A 20,332-nucleotide genomic window follows, 5' to 3' on the forward strand; every position below is an offset into this window, starting at 1 on the left:
GTACCTTTAATCTCAGAACTCAGGAGGCAGATACAGCAGTCTCTTGTGAGTTTGAGGCCAACCTGGCCTACATAGTTCCAGGACAGCCAAAGCTGCATAGTAGGACCGTGCCTCAAAACAAACAAAACACGTCCCCGACCAAATCCCAGGGTGTTTGGTGAGAGAAGTTACCATGAATCACTCCTAAGAACCCTTTGAAGTATCTACCAGACTTGTAAACAGATTGCAGAAGCCAGGTCAGGAGGGCCAGCAATAGAGGCACGTTTGGAAAGCCATGTTCTAATGTCCAGCTGTAGCTGCAAGCAACAGAGCCTTGGACCCAGAAGGCACATTCCCACATGCTGAGTGGGGATTCCACCACACATCCCCAACTGTGAGAACTCTTACTCTATTTTTAAAGCTCAACTCTGGTTTCTCTTAGGTGGTTTTACTAAAAGAAACAATAATTCATACTGTGAGCACTTTGTCTATGCAACATTTCTCTGAATTTACAGATACCTTTATACTTGCCCATTATAATTTACTGGTCCTTTGACTGGGTGTTTTTTGTATTCTCTCACTAACATGGCTCCGTGTGACTCCTTCTCTGTCGTTGTCTGTCTTCTGTTATATAAGATCTTACTGCTGTCTCTACCATGATCACACTTCCAGAGTCAGAAAAAAAAAAAAAAAAAAAAAAGAAAGAAAAAAAAAAGATGTATTTCAGGTGTCGGAGATGAAGGAGGTTGCGTGAGTTTAACCTTCCTCGGTACCCTTGTGAGCTTTCTGTGTTTAATACTTGTTTTATCTGAAGCCTGTGGAGGTTCTAAACTATTAGAAGACACACTTTCTGAGAACTACCTTTCTAGTAGCCTGAAGATATACCATTGATGTTGGGCAACAAAGTCATTCTCTGTAATCCTCTTGATGTCATAAATGAAAAAGAAGACGGTGCTAGCGCCATCTGAACTTTGGGCAAACCATTTGCTCAAAAGGATCATCAAAGGACCTGGCCCTGCCAAAATAATATTTTTTTTTTAAAAATCCAGCAGAAAGGGAAAACATTGAGAGCACACACAAAAATGAAATTGGTGCAAATTACCTAAGTGTGATCGGGAGAGACAAAACAAACCCCCACCACAGCCCACAGGAAAGCCACACGAGGTAGATTGAAGTTGTAGCCCTCCCAGAAGCCATCTTTTTAACAGCGTTCTTCCTTCAAGGCTTGAACCTAAAAAAAGAAGAAAAGAGAGAGGAAGGGAAAAAAAGAAAAAGAAAAAAGAAAAGAAGAAAACCTACCCATTGTTAGGCCCCCTATTCACCCTTCATTCAAAGTCATTCACTCTGCATTAATTACCACCGTCTTCCAGGCACAGGGCTGCCCGAGTGCATCTTGTTTCCAAAGAGGCTCACTCCCCGCCTCTGCTATTTATATGCAGAGCCTGATGAAAATTTCATCCTAATACTTTGAGATCTCCTCCTAATTTTTGCATACTGTAATTGTTCATAAGGGGGAAAGACAAAAGAACTATTCCATGCGTGCAGGACAGTTGTTTGCTTGGCTTTCATTTTTCTTTCCAGCTGTGACCCAGGCAAAGGCTTTAGCAGGTGTCCTGCTTGCCCTCGGGTAATTTTTAACTTTCCTTCACTGGCTTTCATGTGTGCACACTCAGAGGAACATTTTCCCCTTGCTGCCTGGTGTTGTCTCTCTCCTTTCTAATATCAGTCTACTATCGGGATTTTTTCTTAAGTCTCACCAGAAGGTAAGAGGTGAGCTGGGAGGTTAAAGTCCCATCTAGACATTTTAATTGATAGTAATTGGCTGTCTGATGCCACTTCCCTTTCATTCTGATTGGTTTAGTCAGTCTGAAATCTGTGAGAACTACGATGTTGGTTAATAAGAAATGAATGAAGAGTTGGTCCATCCACTTCCCAGCTTTGATTTTCTAATGCCATTTGAACAGGGATCAGGAGTGCTGGGGTTGAGCCTACAATTCAACTTTAATAAATAGAACTTGAATAGGAAACATATTTTCATAAGTCACTTCCGGTACCATTGCAAATTTGTGATTTCAATATTCTTCAATATGCAACAAATATTTATGTTGTTTTAAGGAAGCAAAAAAGAAGGAAGAAATGCAACACATAATTACAGGAATGCAACTGGTTTGGGCAAATTGAGAAACAGCTATAGGCCCCAAAGGGGCACAGAAAGATACATGCAGGCAGAAAAAAATTGCTCTATCCTTTTCTACTCTTTTTTTGTTGTTGAGGAAACTTAAGCCTAGATTGATAATGACTTATCCAATGTCACCCAAATCTGGTGGAAAATTCTGATCCAAATAGACTGGCAGCAGCATATCTTCCTGGCACCCCTGACACTATATAACGTTTGAAGTCTTGGGTGGTCATTGAGCTGTATAGATGCAGTGCATGGTGTGCCTTGCCCATCTCTGGCACCATCTCAAGGCCCCAGTGCCTTTTGAACTTGGTCTGTCTTCTATATCACTGCCTGCAATGTTTGAAATAGAGTGGAGTGGAAGCTTCATTCTGATTGCTGTTGTTACTGTTGTTAGATCCAGCATGGTTTCTTTCATAATGACTGGTACTTGCTTCTTCACATGTGCTGGTTCTGTACTGAAAATCATTTGTAGTACATTTATGGTGTGTGTGGGGGGGTATGTGTGCGTATGTGTGTGTATGTGTGTGGGGGTATGTGGGTGCCTACACATGTGTGTGTGCATGTATGTATGTGTGTGTGTGCGTGTGTGTGGTGTGTGCACACATGTGTGTGCATGCGTGAGTGTGCATTTGTGTATTCGAGCACGTGTGTGTGCATCTGTGCGTGCGTGCCGGCGTGTGTGTATGTATGTGTGTGTATGTGTGTGCATGTACATGTTTAGATATCATTTGTGCAAGTCGATAATACCAGCTTCAATACCACAATCAGCATCACTTCCACTTGAAGTGAATTTGAAAATATGAATTGTAGTAATAGAAACTCAGAACTTCAAAGGAGCTCACAGATTATCTAAATTCATTAACCCCCCTCATTGATAGAACTCTCCCTACTTTAGATTTCTTACATTAAACAGTACAAAGTGTCATAGAATAGCCCAAACACAATTTGAGAGGAAGTGAATCCTATGAATAATAACCACTGCTTATGAATTGTTTATTCAGAACAAACTTGATGTAATTATTTCTAATGGGAACATACAACCTTGTAGGTTAAATATTCACAGAAGCTCCAGCTTTATGTGTGACTCAACAGAGGCTGTACAGAAAGCATTGCCAAGCATGTAACTCTAGGAAGCTGCAACAGGATTTAGGCTCATATATCTGAATTCTTGCTCCAGTGGGTGGGACTCTTTGGAAAGGATTAGGAGGTGTGGCCTTGTTGGAGGAGGTGTGTTACAGGGGGTGGGATTTGAGATTTCTAAAGCCCATTGTTGTAGGAGTCCTTCTGGAACAAGCACTGCCACACCAAAGGGAGTGGAAGAAAGGAAATACCACAGACAGACTAACACTAGGACAGCTCCTGCAAGTTCAGTGCATGGTCCAGTTTGCATTCTCATTTTACACTCAAAAACCACAAGATGGGGCAGGCAGGCAAGCGAGATTTTACAGAAGTGTATGTGGCAGTCAGCAGGTTGTAAGGTCAATGGCAACAACCCATTGTTTCGGCTATTTCTCCAGGTCATTCTGTTCCAGGTAGCAAGTAATCATGCTTGGCAATGAGGCAGTATAAGAAGTGTTTTAAGTAAATCACTAAATCAATCAATCAATAAATCAAAATCTACTCATTGATTATTTTCTATCTTGTTCTACTTCACTATGACATTCTCAGTTAGCTCTCTCTGCCTCCTGCTTTTAAACCAAGACAGAAGTCTCGGCTCCTGCTCCAGGGCAATGCCTGCTGCCATGATTCTGCCATGATAGTCATGGACTCTAGTCCTCTGAAACTGTGAGCCCCAAATTAAATACTTTCTTTTATAAGTTGTCCTTTACATGGTGATTCATCACAGCAATAGAAAAGCAACTAAGATAGGCCCCTTCCTGAGAATGGCATCCTTGAGGTCCCGGACTTATTCCCAGCATTAACATTCCATTGGACTTGCACCAGGAGATGTCAGAGTCCATGGCCAGTTTCTATGCAGCTGTGGCCAGCCCCCAACCTCCCTGAGCTCTTATTTCCCTACTTAGGAGTATCCAGGTCAATCCCATCTTGTTTTGCTCATGCAGTGGGAGCAGCCTGAGACAGGACAGTGTGAGCCTGCCAAAGTGGTCTGTAAACTGCAGTGCGTGGCCTCAAGTCTCATGAGTAATGTTTCCTATATAAAATTTCAGAGGTTTCTAAGGATTCTTCATTAAGTTTGAAAAGTGTGTTGCAAGTAAGTAAATAAATAAGAACGATCTTGTTTTCAAGTAGAAACAGAATACCACTATCAGCTTTGATTCTTTAAAAAAAAGACATATAAAGGTACCTTTTGTCTTCTCGTTTGTGTGTGTGTGTGTGTGTGTGTGTGTGTGTGTGTGTCTTTAAGGCAATCTTTATTTAAAATCAAGAGAAAAAACCCATTGTGATTCTGTTTGAGATTTAGTTCCATTTTCCAGGCATTCGTGACACCATTCTTATTTTTTCAGTTACAAGAAAGTAATCAACAATGCATACTATGATATAAGAAACTCTAGATTGGAACGAGGACTTGAACAGACAATCTGGGATCGCCTCTCTCACCCCTGCCACCAGCTGACCGGAGAAAGCAGATAGGAAATAGGAGTGCCCAAGTTCATCAAGCCCAAGCTTGGAGCAACAAGCAGCAACTTCTGACTCCAGATTCTGTGCTTTACCGCATTCCTACCCTGAAGGACAGAGCCGAGCGCCTACAGTGTACTTTATTAGGGCTCTAAGCTCCCAGTGAAAAATGTCTTCAATTTCACACAGCGTTTAAGATATTGAGGTCGCCCTGAAAGCCCCCAGACCACCCAGGCCAGAGGAAAGCATGCTGAACCAGAGGGTATTTGTATGTGGGTGTGTATGTGTGCATATGATGTGTGTGCACATGTATGTGCAGGTACGTGTGTGTGTGTGTGTGTGTGTGTGTGTGTGTGTGTGTATGAATGAATTGCGTGCACATGCATGTGTATGCCCCACACCTTCACAAGGGGCGTGCATGTGGTATGAGAAGAAGAGGAGAGGTGTCACAGGAAAGGAGCTGACCTGTGGATGACAGCTTCGGTACTGTACCTCCTCACAGAACAGTGAGGATCTGTGAGTACTGGTAGAAAACAGCCCAGCTCCCACAATTCCCAACTCATCTCCTCTTAAAGTATTCAGACCTCCAAGCAGCTTTTTTTTTTTTTTTTTTTTTTTTTTTTGGACAGGGTCCTCAAACACAATCTCAGTACAAAATGTACTCAAGCATGTTGTGATGTGCCACTCACATGACAACAGCCCAGAGCAGATGGCTTTGATTGTCCCAACATAGGGAAGTCTCAGGGAACATTGCAGAAAAGGGGCAGCAGAAAGACTCTAAGAGCCAGGGGATCAGGGGGTTTGCTATGAGATATGTCTCCTAGGAATGTCAGAAGCTATGCCCATAAAATCCCACTAACACGATGGCCTGAACATGACCTGAACAAGAACAACAACAAAAGACATACTAAAGTGGACAGGGAAAGCCCATGATGCCTGAACCTTACACAAAGAACTACACACAACTAAGGAATGTTGACAGTGGGAGAAATTGTCTTCCTAGGGAAGAGCACACTAATTTTTTATCCAATACTAAGTGATCAGTCCTGAAAATATACATACAAAACCTCATACAGACTGAGCAGGGCTTAATTAGAAATATATATATATATATACATACATACATACATACATATATATACACATATATATATTCCATATCTATTCCATATATATATGTTCCATATATTCCTATATACCTATATATGTATGTACATATATGTATATATATGCAACATTAATTAATGATTAATGCAAAAAGAAGCCATGAATTTGAAAGAGGACAAAAAGAGGTATATGGGAAGGTTTGGAGGGAGGAACAGGAAAGGAAAAAGATGTAATTATGTTAGTATAATCTCAAAAATAAAAGAAATCATAAGACAGAGTGATTGTTGGTTACTTCTCTAAGAATTATCACCTTAAAGAAGAAATTTCAAACCCCGAGCTCCTCTCAGGAACACATAGGAGTCAGGAAGACATAAAGAGAAACTGTAGTTAGAAGCCTATGGTGTGAACTTAAGGACACAAAGTCCTACTGTGAGTGTCAATTATTACTATATGTCAATGGTGACTTTTCATGCACCTGTTATACTCAATTCTGCCACTTCTGAATTTTAAGATTAGATAAAATGTAAGCTTCCTCCCAACATCCATTGTTTGTACTTCATGTCTCTCACCTCAGCATCTGTGAATCGTATATCAAAAGATTGTTCCCTATACTGCGAATGTCTGTCTTCCTAAACACAGCGGGTCTGCACCTCGCCTGCAGCTCCTGTGATAGACACTTGCCAGTGATACATGATGTCTCTTTTGAGTCCTCTGTCAGATGTTGTTTACTTTCTAGAATGTTTTCTTACTTCTTCATCATATAAGACTTTTTTTTTATTCATCAAGGATTATTAAGCTCTTAAGGGAAGTATAACCAGCCATTAATGTCAGTCTTCCCTGGCGTTCTTGTTTCTAACATTGTATTTTCAGGTCACTTGGTGATGCTAATCAGGCAATTTTCCTGATATACTTCAGTTTACAAAGTGCTGACAAACGCAGTTTGTAAAAATTTGTTAAGCCATAGAACAAAACTGCCCCTAATATGGTTCAGCCTAAACTATTGGTAAACTATTGATGCTACCTAGGACATATTTCAATGACCTTGTACAAAGGACCAGTTTTCCTCCCTATGATTCCTCTGCCTTGAAACCCAACCATTCCTCCCTCCCTGCCAGTTTTCATGGGCTCACAGATTCTTCACTGAAATCACTAACTGGTATTTTCGGGGTAGAAGACAAATTCAGCAAATACAAGATATTCTTGAAGAAAGCATTGATAACTGCCTTAATATTAATTCTGTGCAGGGTGGGGGGAGGGAGCCTTGCTTTTATCCATCACATTCTAAACCACTAACATGGATTATTGGTCTGTGTATTTTAGAGGGTTAATAATGTTTCTGTTTCATATGCCATGTGATTAAAATGCAAAGTGACGATATGAGGAAGGATTAGAAATTACCTGTGAACACATACATATTTGTGACCAAAAGTATTTTCCAGTGTTGGTACTTGAAACAGTATAAGTCTCTGAATGGCCAGAACATTAAGTAATCTGGCAATGACCTGACTATTTCCTAGCACCTCCCAATACTCTAAGCAAAGCCTGATGGTCCAGGAGCCTAGAGCCCCTGAATCACTGTGGGTGATGTTAACACTTTCTTTCTACACATCTAAAGACATGTTCAATAATGTTCAGAGAGTCATAGCGAATAAATGGCAAATCCACCTTTTAAACACATCCTTTTCTCCTGTAAAAATGCATGAGCAAGATTGATAGGACACATGAAGCTCTCTGGGGTTTCTGAAGGAAGGTAGATGTTATAGCAAATTCACTGAAAGTCTACTTTTCAATCTGTGATTTTTTTTCCTCAGTGAAAAGAGTTAGAAATGTCATTTTGTTTTCATCATTTTAATTCCACCTTTCCCACAATCTTTGAAAGCAGATGTGATTTTTACTTATATTTATATGCTAATTCCTGACACATAAGAAGAAAAATGTTGAGTCCTCTAATTCTCATAACAACCATGTCATAAGTTCTGAAATAGCTCTAAATAGAACTCAGAAATACGGCTGCACTATGCTGCATGATATTGCTCAAAATTCAAACCTGATAGTAGAGGCGAATAACCCTAACAACAACAAAAGTTTGGGGTTTTTTTTGTTTGTTTGTTTGTTTGGTTGGTTGGTTGGTTGGTTTTTCTAAAAGCACTTCCAGTATTCAAAAGGCTGAAGGAATAAACCCGAGGACTTCTGGCTGTCATGTGTTTCCATATACTGTGAAGAACAGACTCCTCCACTTTGGGAGGCCCCTCAGGGGAGCCAGAGTGTGATGCTCTTGGTCTCACCTGTGATGAAGACTCATGAAGATGCTCCACTTCATTTTCTACATCCTTTGGACCAGCTTCACCTGGCTACACCTTGACCAGCAGCACCTGTCCATTAAGGAGTTCCGTGAAAAGTTAATTTGCTCCAATTCCTGTCACATCCCCCTTTAAGCTGAGTAGACAAGGGTGACTGACAGTGACCTTGTATCTCAGGTACTACCTTACCTACAGCATTCTCCTCAGAATAGGCAGTGGTGTATGCATGGCTTGCTCTCTCCTCTGTTGTTCCGTTGTTTGTTTTTGCCCAAACTGCTGTGTTTGCACTGAACACAGCTAGAACTCCCTCGAGGTCTTTGCCTTCTGTCTGATGTGTAAACAGCATCTGAGAGGCAAATCCTCAGAGCTGCCTGCATCAATTGGGGAGTGGAGATGCTGACTCTTGGACACAGCCTGGTTTAGCAAGATACAGCTTTCAGGTGTGTGGCTGTGCTCTTTGCACAAGCCTGTATCCAAGTCTTCTTTTCTCTTAGAAATGGTTATGTCTCTCAGACACAACATTGCCACTGAGTGTGACCAGACCGAAACTATCTGATTGGGATATTGGAGAAAGAACTTTTCTGGGAGAAAGATAAGGGAGTAGGAGGAGAGAAGAGAGTGAGAGGAGACAGAGAAAGAGAAGAACAGATGGGAAAAGTCTTATCTGCCCTTTCAGAGGAACAATGGGAAAGAGAGTGAGAAAGAACTTTTGCTTTGGAGATGAGGTTGAATCCTGTGATTCCATGATTCTAGGGGAAAGGGTAAAGGTCAAATATTTAATGCACTTAGTTAAAGCCCAAACAGATTGCTTTGGCAGGAAATAGAACTTAAGTGTGTGAGGGGTTTTTGTTGTTGTATTTTTATTGTTGTGGTTTTTTTCCTAGGAGCCGGATAGCTGTTTTTATCCTGAATAAATTTGCTAAGAGGAAACAGTGATGGACTGGGAGATGGCTGAGTTGGGAATGTGCTTCCTTTGCAAGCATGAAGAATGGAATTTGTTCCACCGAACCCATGGAGAAAACCAGGTATGGTGGTGTGTGTTAGTGGACTCCAGAACTGGGGAGCAGAAGGATCCTTGAACTCCAGGTCATTGAGAGACTGTCTCACAAACAAAAACCAAACAAACAAGGTGTAGGGGAGACACTTCTGTGGGAGGAGGGATGACAGCACAAAAGGAGAGAGCTGCCTTCAAAAACAAAGTCAAAGTGTACCATGTCTGAAGAAAGACATGAGCTTGACTTCTGACCTCCACGTGCATGTTCATATACATGCACTGTAGACACATGTGCATCTGCATACATACACACCTTTTTTCTAAGCAAATAATTTACTGGTCTTGTAAATTAGCTCCTTGGGTGCTCAGTTTACCTGGACTGGTTTAGTGCGCTGTTAAAGGGCTGCCATGGACTCCACTCAGCACAAAGATCTCAGACAACGGCTGAGCGAAGTTCTACACCCATCTAATTGCCCAGTCATGCCTAATTCTTGGCTTATAGTCAGGAGTTATCTTTATATTCATGTCTCATTAAAACCCTCCGCTTACCGTGGCTTCAAGGCTCACAGAAAGCACAGTTCACTTCCTGGAAGGTTCTGTTCACTTGTGTAGAAAACTAAACACCCTGGATCCCATTTTCTCAGTTTGAAATGGGTCGGTATTTGCAATTTATCTGTTTCAGTGCAAACTAAACCAGGGAAATTGTTAAGGTTGTTTCTTCCTCTGGTGTTGTTTTGGACAGTATAAAAGAACAATTGAACTGACTGAGAGCTTCAGTCCCGCCACAGGGTGGCTTTGGGTAGAACAAGCAGCCCCACCTGCCCTAGTCTTAGTTTCTTTGGTCCTTATGGAGGAGCAGAGGTTGACTTCCTAGTCCTTTGGAGGTCCTCCCTGATATTTTCAGACTCTCCTATCCAGAGGAAAGCACTCTCCATCCTGCTCCATGGATGCCTGGATCCCTCAAAGCTTGATGATTGGATTTCTTTCCCATATCCTTTTTAGATGTTGAAGAATGCTTCTGATCCATGCATGGCTGGCTGAGTCCCCGAATCACTGAGCTAGGCTTGTGCCTCTCTGTTCAGGCTCAGCTGGTGGTCTTCAGGGGTGAGAGATATACTTGGGGCCAGTATCAACACACAAGGCCACAATCATCACCCTCACACAAAGTCACCATTGTCACCCTGACCACCAGTGGAGAGGTGGCTCAGCAGTTAAGAGGTCCTGAGTCCAATTCCCAGAAACCACATGGTGGCTCAAAGCTATCTATAATAGGATCTGATACCCTCTTCTGGCATGCAAAGCACTCATACATAAAATGTAAATATATACAGTTTTTTTTTTTTTGTTTAATCTGAAACTTAAAAGATTTATTTTTTTAAAAAAGTGATCAAGTGTACCAAAAGGCATCTTCAGTGCGGCAGATACCACAAGATAGCTTCTGTGGCACACACTATATCATCTGATGATACCACTCTTGTAAGTCAGTAGTTGCTACTGTACTTAGTGTAGACCAGAAGAAACCAAGATCTTTCTTCACCTCAGTGACTGAACCAATTTCTGCAGCAGGCATTGATCCTGATCCTCATCTTCCTTCCAGGATACCTACTATAGGAAGTGTGCATCTCCAACATTTCATCACTATTATTACTTTAAAAAAAAATGAAAGAAATTCCAAGGGATTGGATAATTAAAAAAACATCTAGATAAGTATTTCAAATGGTGCTTCCTAAGTGTGAGGTGTTTCTGTCAGCCCTCTCTGCAGCCTTCTCAGGCTGGTGGCAGCTGATCAATCATTTGATTACCTTGCTCTGAGAGAACCATGGGCCATCTATTTTTAAATGGAATAAAACTAATTTCGCCTCAAGGGATTCTTTGGAACATTTTATGACATTTGTTGAGATAATTGGGGGACATCCTGGAGTGTCACAAAACCAAGGTTGGGAATCAGTGCTCTGAGCTCTGAAGAAGCAAATTAAATTTTTTCTCTGCCTTTCTTCAGATAGCTTCGTGTGTGGAGAGTCAACTTTCTGTGGCTTTCATTATGTGTTTTCACTTCCTTCTTGTCATCCTTTCTCTCTTTTATTTATTGTGTGTAGACTCCTACTCAGCTCGTCATTGTGCCTCTAACCTAATTAGCTTTCTTCCGATGAAACAATACCCCTCATTCCAAGAACGGGCAGGATTTTAGAGCCAGGAAGGGGCTGTGACCTTCTGAACTGCTCTGCTGTCAGGCTGTGCACAGGTGAGTCATGGAACACTTACCCAGGTGCAGGAAAAGACAGCTCGGCAAGACAGTGCCCCTGTCTTAATAATAGGAAAAGGCATTTTCAAAGAGCTGTGCTAGGCTGCTTTTGAAGAGATGTGACCTGACTGATCAGACTCTGGGATAAGCAAAGCTTCAACTGAAGGGCCTTCATGCTCTCCTCAGGACGTGTCTATAGGCAAAGCCCAGATGGTTCCCAGGGAAGGTAAAATGTGTCTCCCTCAGTGAAGCCCATTTCAAGGTTGAGTCTGGGGAAATGTAATGATTCCCATGTGATGCCCTCACCCTGTTTACCAATCAGTTACAGCCTCCTTGTTTTTTTCAAGTCTTCTCATAGGCTTTTTCCATTGCCAATTATGTTTATTTAGTGTGCACATGCTTGCATTCATTCATCCTTTCACTCAGTTGAGCCGATGAGAAGCCTACTGTTATCGATTTGATGCTCATAACGCTTTCTCAATTGTTTTCCCTCTTCCTCTTCAGGCAAGTCCTTGAACTAACTACTCTGATAATCAGTTTTCTATTATGACAGATACCAAACAAAATCTAAACAAACCCTGAATTCAGTATTTGGGAGTTGAGATTAATGAATATACATCCAAGGGAAGAAACAGGCATAGCATCCTTCAGTTCTTTGTGGGCAATTTACTGTAATAGCCTTATGTTCCCTGGTTGAAAATGAAGACCTCATACAGGCCTGGACATAAACTTTTGACAGCAAAGGTCCTGAGTACCCCAGAAGTCCATGAGACAAACTTGATTTTAGCACTGTTTCATTTGTTTATTGTTTAATAAAGGTCCCTATTACTTAGCTCCCTGATTATAAATAATGTATTTACAACTTGGTTTCCATATTTTTATCATCCCCAAAATAGAACCAGACTGATAGTCAGGCTAGAGAAAATTATTTCAGAGTTGCCTGCATAGCTCAAGTGTCCATTCTTCTACTTCTATGTTTAGTAATAAGGGACTGTGTTTAGATACACACTGACTACCCATCTGAGGTCTGTATTTCTCAAGTTTTCTTGCAGCTAGGCATACCTGTAAGGCTATACTATCCATCTGGGGACTACATTTCCTGGACTCTCTTGCAGCTAGGCATGCCTAGGAAGCTTCACTTGAATCAGAGACATGGATCTTCTCTTTAATGATAAGTGATTTGCCACACTTTGCCTCCTCATTCTACCTGATAAGTGGAAAGTTGTTAACACCTGCAACAAATGATGTTGAGAATTACCCAGCTGCCTATGAGCCATGAACCACAGTCCTCCAGATCAAGTAGAAAGAGAAATAGTCTTAGTTTAATTAACGCCATTATTTCTCACAGAGCCTTTGTTATTAACCACTTATCCTATAATCTTGGTTTTTAACCCAAAAGACAATACTTTTAGGAGATTAAACTATTAAATATTTTTGAATTCCACTTAAGGGAGAATGTGGCAAGATTAAGTAGTTTCTACCACATTTCTAATATATTCCAAGGAATGTGTACAGAGTGTTAGAATAATTAGTTTAAAAAAAAAAAAAAAACAGCCAAAGCCAACCACTCTCTGTGTTTAAGGCCTTTTCCACAAGAGCAAGGAATTCATGCCTAGTTCTAGCTAAGAAGGTCTTAGACCCTAGAGAGAGCTTACTCCTGTTATATAACTAAATTGATACAACAACAAGCTGCCTTGGAAATATTTGTTTATATCCATAAAGGGTTTATTTTTGGATGATTCTCACACAGTTCTGCCATCGTGTTTTGCTTTTGTATACTATTGGGCTTTTGTTTGGAAATGGGAGACTTTTCAGCAAGTGTCACAAAATGTCTGAATCCCTTCATGTACTTGGAAAGTTCCTGCATTGGTTAAAGGAACTGGTCTTCAGGCTCAGAACCACCTGGACCATTGTTGGAGGGGCTGCACTACAATGTTTTCTTCAGGCCTGTGCTTTGCCAGGTGCTCCAGTTTGACCGACAGATCCCCATCATCATCCAACTCAAAAACCCTAATAAAATCAAGCAGGAGGCTCTGTGAGGTCGCCTGTATCATAAGAGCTTCTTCATTTTAAAATACCTACATTATGTTTATGATTCTGATGATGACAGCATGTTTACTTCAATGGAACGAATGCCAGCAGGTTATTTATGAAATGTGACCTTATGGGCCAGAGCTGATGCAGGGTTCGTGGCTCTATGTTAGCTAATCTTAAAGACCAACTACCAGGTCCCAGTTTGAAAGGCAGAATCCCTGGAGCCCGAGATCACATGGAATGGTTGAATGAACAAGCAAGTCCAGTCCTATGGGACTTGAAAACTCTGACCATCCCCAGTATTTCTCACTCCTCCTGAGATCAAGGGGCTATTAGAATTAGGAAGCTCCATTGTTACAAAGTACAACCCATAGCCCAGAGTTCACTTAAGCCACAGTTTCCCTTTGTCATGTTGAAAATTCAAGGCTCTGACAGGTAACATCACTTCTGAGCAAAAAATAAAAGATGTTTTGTGAATGAAATAACTCTCCTCCCATCTCTCCCTTCCTCCTCCTTTTCCCTCCCCTCCCCTTTCCCCCTTTCTCCCCTCACCCTCCCTTCCTCTTTCCTTCCCTCTCTCTCACTTTCCCTCTCTCTCATTTTGAGACAGGGTTTTCCTTTGAGCCTGGATGTCATGATGTAGCCTAGGAAGCCTTCTCACGGTTCACCTGGACACGAATGTACAAAAACACTTACTGGAATTTTTTACCAAGTCAGATTTTTTTTCTCAAAATAGTTTCTGTTTTAACATCATGGCTCAATCTATAAAATTGTGTGTTTGCTTTAATTAAGGAGAAATACAGGGTATAAAGTCTGCCATGTGATTTGCTTATCTTCTGAGTACTTCAAAGATGTCAATCGACTCCAAGCAATGCCTGCCTGGAGGGACAGCCTGGGGTTTTAGAGAAGGATTTTGTGTCCAGCATATATGGAGTCTGTGAATCCCTCCCCCATGTCCTGTGTCAGAAAGTGTCAGGACTCAGGCTTGAGTGCTACTCAAGTCCTTTGTCGTGGCCACTCCTCCACAGTGTTTGTACATTTGGTCCCATCTGCGAGCACTGTTCTAGAAAGTCTTGGAACCTCCAGCCCCTGACAGACTTGGGGCCATGGGGATGAGAGTTATGGATTACAATGTAGCTGCTGGACCCTGGTTCTAGCCTCCACTTCCCAGTATCTACCTCTGGGCCCACTGAGATTCAACCACATATGTCCATTGCCATGAACTCCTTCATGTCTTCCTCCAGATGATGGACTCCACTCTCTGAAACTCGAAACCAAGGGAAATTCTTCCTCCTGTAATTTGCTGCTTTTGTGTACCTGGCACACAAATTCACCTATCTTGCTATTTGGAAGGCAGTGTGTAATTTGGGGCAATTTCTTCAATGAGATCCTGTTATCTCCCTTGACCCTAAAATAATCATTATACCATCACTCCTTCCATCTTTATGTTTTTTCCAATGAACCAATAGACAAACCCAAATGTGAGCTTTGCCACACTGTGTTGACCTGATCAGAGATATATAAGGTTACTTCACACAAGTAGGGATCGGCTGGCCCAGGGAAAGGCTGCAAAAGGGCAAACTAGGCAGCTGGTAACCATGGTGACTAATCTGTGCATGGACATGGACGAGAAGGATAATATCTTGTCTTTTGGGATTAAAAAGAGAACTGTCCTACATCCTTTGGGAGAAATTTTCTTTTGCTTTGAATTTTTCTTCAAAGCACATCACTATAAATTTGATGGGTTTTAGAGGTATTTAGAATCTTTAGATCATTATAGGAAAAGGAATTAAAATTGGCCATCATATGTAAACAGATGAGTGCAGTAAATACTTCACAGACAGATCCAGATCTAGATGGTGGTAATTTGTCTCTAGCTGGAATGTTCCAGTTGGTAGAGCATTGTCTAGCATGACTGAAGCCCTGGGTTTGGTCCCTAGCACCACATGAAGTGGTCCTGGTTGACCACCCAAATCCACACTTGCATCATAGGGGATCTGGCTTTCTGATGTCTTCTCCTATGCACAGTTACTCATTCTTATTTGGTCCTCATTTAATGATGCCCCTTCCACTCTGGCAGTCCTGTCACTATAAGCCACACAGGAAATACAAATCTGGTCTGGGCTATACGAGGCTCTGTCCAAAAAAATAATGAAATAAGTAGTTGTTGTAAATTATCAATATTTACACTTACTAGTCACTCTGCTTCAGAAGGTTGGTATTCTGACTTATAAGGCTGTTTCCTGAACAGAACTCAGGAGAGAGAGGGGGATGGGGAGGGGAGAGGGAAAGGAGGAGAGAGAGAGAGAGAGAGAGAGAGAGAGAGAGAGAGAGAGAGAGAGAGAGAGAGAGAAAGAGAAGCATCATTTCCATGACACCATGGCAGGATTTACCCAGGATGTGCAGAACCTTGGGCTCCATCTCAGGTACCACAACAAAGAAAAGGTGGGAGGGAAAAAGAACTAATTCTCATTATTATCCCATGAAGCACAGGGTGTTTCTGTAAACCAAGGCCTGTCTTACTCAAGGGGAGGTGGGTAACTAACCACTTACTCTACATATGTCTGATTTCAAACCCCATATGTTCAAAGTAATGTAGTATTGGCACCTCAGTGTCCCCATCTTCAGCCAATCCTTTCTTTTGAGAGAAAGAAAAATGTTGTTTTCAGGTAAGTGAGAACCATGGCTGAAGGAGTGGGTACTAAATTCCTAATCAGATTCCTGGGAAACCAGTAACTCTAGCCTTGCTTGTCCAAGGAGCTGATGACCAGGGCACTTGCTGGAGAATGTGCAAGTATTAGCTTGGACCACAAAGATGAAGGACCAGCCAGGAAGAAAACAAAAGTGCTTTAGTTATTTGCTTATTTGTTTGTTTGCTTGATTTATTCAGGTAGCTATCCATATTCAGACAAAGCATTCAAGGAGCCCAGTGATTAAGGAGCCCTGTACTAAGGAAATGCTTCTGTAGAGTATATCACAAGCAAAGTAAAGTGTATTCCCCACCCTTTCTTTGTGGAGTGCAGCAGAAGAGTCACCAAGCATTAAGTCACTCAGAAGTGAGATGGGGACCATTTCTCATCTATGGCTACAGTTCTGAAAGTTGAATAAAACCTTTACAATTATTCACTAAGCTCAGTGATTATTTGGTATTCTCTTTACATATGTGTTTCAAAAGAATAAAAGCTAAAGCCCTTGAGTTCTCAAATGTTTAGTCTCATATTAACTAAGTTTGTGATGTATAGTAGAAACAGAAGGCTATCTTGGCATCCTGAGTTTAGAACCTTACAACTGGCACCAGAACATTCATCAGCTACCAGCAAGGTCATGCCTGTCAATTGTTAAAGGCATCCAGATCAACTACATGGTTCTAAAAGCCAAGGCACACCACATAAAAATCAATCTTCTAGGGTTCATGTATTTCTTAAGTGCGTTTAGGGATTTCATTTGAAGAAATATAAATCAGTTACCTTATTTTAAACCATCCATGTTTCCCCTAATGGTGTTTACAAAGTCTGAAAGGCATTTATTTAAAATAAGTAGAGTAACTTGTACATTGATTGAACTGTCTATCTCTCAGGAAGATTGTGGAATTGCAATTTAGCACATAGAGTTGAAGAGAGCATCAATTAAAGATATAGATAGGCTGAGTCAGGAGCTCATCAAGATTAAAGATAGGTTAAAAAAATTCAAACCCCCAACATATGCAAAACCTAGACACTATAATATAATGAAAGCACAAAAGCAAACGTACTGGGATGGGAATGAAGCACGTACCTGGCAGGATCATCTGAGAAGACAGGCAAATCCCTATAAAGTGCAAGCGGTAGCCTATGTGGATCTGTAAAGCCACAAATTGTGCAACAGCTTGCAAGCACTCCACAGATACCCAGCACTCTGGATTCTACAGTCCTCCGTGGTCCAAATCACATGACCATGGACCTTCAAGTGATGAAAGGGCGAGCAGTGGAGATATGGAGAACTGGCTTCCAGTGTTGCTCATGGCCTGGAAGGTCAAAAACACACTGCCCACAAGAACTGTAGATGCCAAAACCACCATTTTTCTAAAAGGGACAGAATCAACTTGCCAACTCATATTTTAATAACCCAACAGTGGAAGAGAAGTATTTGACAGGGTGATCGCCTCCAACTGCTTCAAAACTGCACAAATGAAGCTTAAACAACTCCTCACTCACTGAACTTGCTGAAAGGAGAAAGTAAAGGGCCAGACCTGCTTGTCAGCAGTGAAGTCTACACAGCTTCCACTTACACGAATGTCACTAACCCACCCCTATAGTCCAGACTGACAGGAGCCACTGACATGTTAGACAAAAATTAGGGCTCAAATCAATTCACTGCTGAAACCCAATTTAGGCCATGATCAGTTTGCACAGTTTGGGTTGATCAAATTCAAAGACTGGGTTCGATTCATATTTCAGTAATGAAGACCAGAACTGGGAACTGATATATTGAAAGCTGTATTTTCCATTTCTTCTCTACATAAAATATTCATGGATCCCATGTTCTACAGTGTACTTTGACAGTGTAACAGCTGCCAAAAAACCTGGTACCTGAGGCCACTTTTACATCAATAAATTATCGAAGGTTACATCTGTAGTAAGATAGCCTTATTGGGCCATGCAAATAATACCAAGTGTATAACACAATTCTCCCAGCTTTTGTTCCCTCGAGACAGGACTACAGTTACACAAAGTGCTACAAAGCATGCTGGGAAGCTTTGACCAATCAGCAAGATGCAAGGAGGAGAGACTTTATCTCTGCTGTGATGGAGGTGGTAAAAAATTCAGACATCATGAGTTGAGTGATTGTTGTGACTTTTGTCAGACCCAGCTTTCTTATAACTTAAGCACACGCTATTCCATCCCCTTCCAGAACCATTGTACTCCATAAACAGGCCATGTCTGCACATCGACTGTCGTACAGAGGCAGTCAGCTAATACAACCTAGGAAGTCCAGGTTTTTGGATTGGTCACAAGCAGAGTCCTAGACATCTTCTCACCCCCTTTGGAAGATGTGGCTTAGTCAGTAGGATACCTGTCTATCCTGCAGAAATCCCTGGATTTAGCTCTCATTGCTACATAAAACAAGGCATACTGTCATATATCTGTAATCCTAGCACTCAGGAGATAGAGGCAAGAGATTCCAAAGTTCAAGATCATGGTTAGCTGCATAGTGAGTTTAGGGCCAGCCTGTACTACACAAGGCTGCCTAAATAACCACAAAGGGGGGACGACTGAATGTGGGAATGCCATCTTTTAAAGTTCTGGAAAAGTAGATGTCATAGATGAGATTTCTACTCCTTTGCCTTCTTTCTTTCTGTCTGTCTGTCTGTCCTTCTGTCTCTGCATCTCTAAAACCCACATCTCTCTTTCTGCCTGCCCACAAATCCATTCTGAATATAAGGGGCACACCTTTAATACAGCCACAGAGCTTCTACACCTAAACATGGTGCTAAATACCCTGTGTTCTGAAAGCTTTTCACTAAGAACTCCTTTTTTTTTTGTTTCTAGGCTGTAAAATTATACTAGTGACAAGATGGGCAGCCTCACACCAAAGGCCACAAAAACCTTCAGTATGCATTCTGGGATTCCCACCTGGCTTTGGAGTTCCAAGTCTGCTGACTGACATGAGTTAAATATAAGTGGAGGCAGAAGGAGAGTGGAAAGCAAGGTGCTGCTTTCTCTACACATGCAGAGCCTCTGGTGAGCCTCAAAGGGCATGCCCAAGGGGACCCTTCCAAATGAAGAACAATAAAAAACAACCCCAATTCACCGATACCTTTTAAATCAACCATTTTTTTTTAATGTATCAGTCTACTGATTGACAAATAGAATTCTAGCTTTTTTTTTGAAACACTATTATCTAATCCTTACAAACGAAACATTTAAACTTAGTTTACACAAGCTGAAATTGCTAGAGAAATTAAGGCTTACCTGTGTCTCTGAATTGAGTGCAACTCCCTCTCCACTATAGACATTTCCTTTGCTTTGGCACACTTCCTCCCCTAGAGACACTTCCTCCTCTATAGACACTTCCTCCTCTATAACAAACTTCCTCCCCTATAAACACTTCCTCCCCTATAGACACTTCCTCCTCTATAGACACTTCCTCCTCTATAGACACTTCCCCTTCTATAGACACTTCCTCCCCTAGAGACACTTCCTCCTCTATAGACACTTCCTCCTCTAGAGACACTTCCTCCACTATAGACACTTCCTCCCCTATAGACACTTCCTCCCCTATAGACACTTCCTCCCCTATAGACACTTCCTCCTCTATAACAAACTTCCTCCCCTATAGACACTTCCTCCTCTATAGACACTTCCTCCTCTATAGACACTTCCCCTTCTATAGACACTTCCTCCCCTATAGACACTTCCTCCCCTATAGACACTTCCTCCACTATAGACACTTCCTCCACTATAGACACTTCCTCCCCTAGAGACACTTCCTCCCCTATAGACACTTCCTCCTCTATAGACACTTCCTCCTCTATAGACACTTCCTCCACTATAGACACTTCCTCCCCTATAGACACTTCCTCCCCTATAGACACTTCCTCCCCTATAGACACTTCCTCCCCTATAGACACTTCCTCCTCTATAGACACTTCCTCCTCTATAGACACTTCCCCTTCTATAGACACTTCCTCCCCTAGAGACACTTCCTCCTCTATAGACACTTCCTCCCCTAGAGACACTTCCTCCCCTATAGACACTTCCTCCTCTATAGACACTTCCTCCCCTATAGACACTTCCTCCTCTATAGACACTTCCTCCCCTATAGACACTTCCTCCACTATAGACACTTCCTCCCCTAGAGACACTTCCTCCCCTATAGACACTTCCTCCCCTATAGACACTTCCTCCCCTAGAGACACTTCCTCCTCTATAGACACT

Source organism: Phodopus roborovskii, unplaced genomic scaffold (genome assembly GCF_943737965.1).
Source record: "Phodopus roborovskii unplaced genomic scaffold, PHOROB, whole genome shotgun sequence".
NCBI lineage: Eukaryota > Metazoa > Chordata > Mammalia > Rodentia > Cricetidae > Phodopus > Phodopus roborovskii.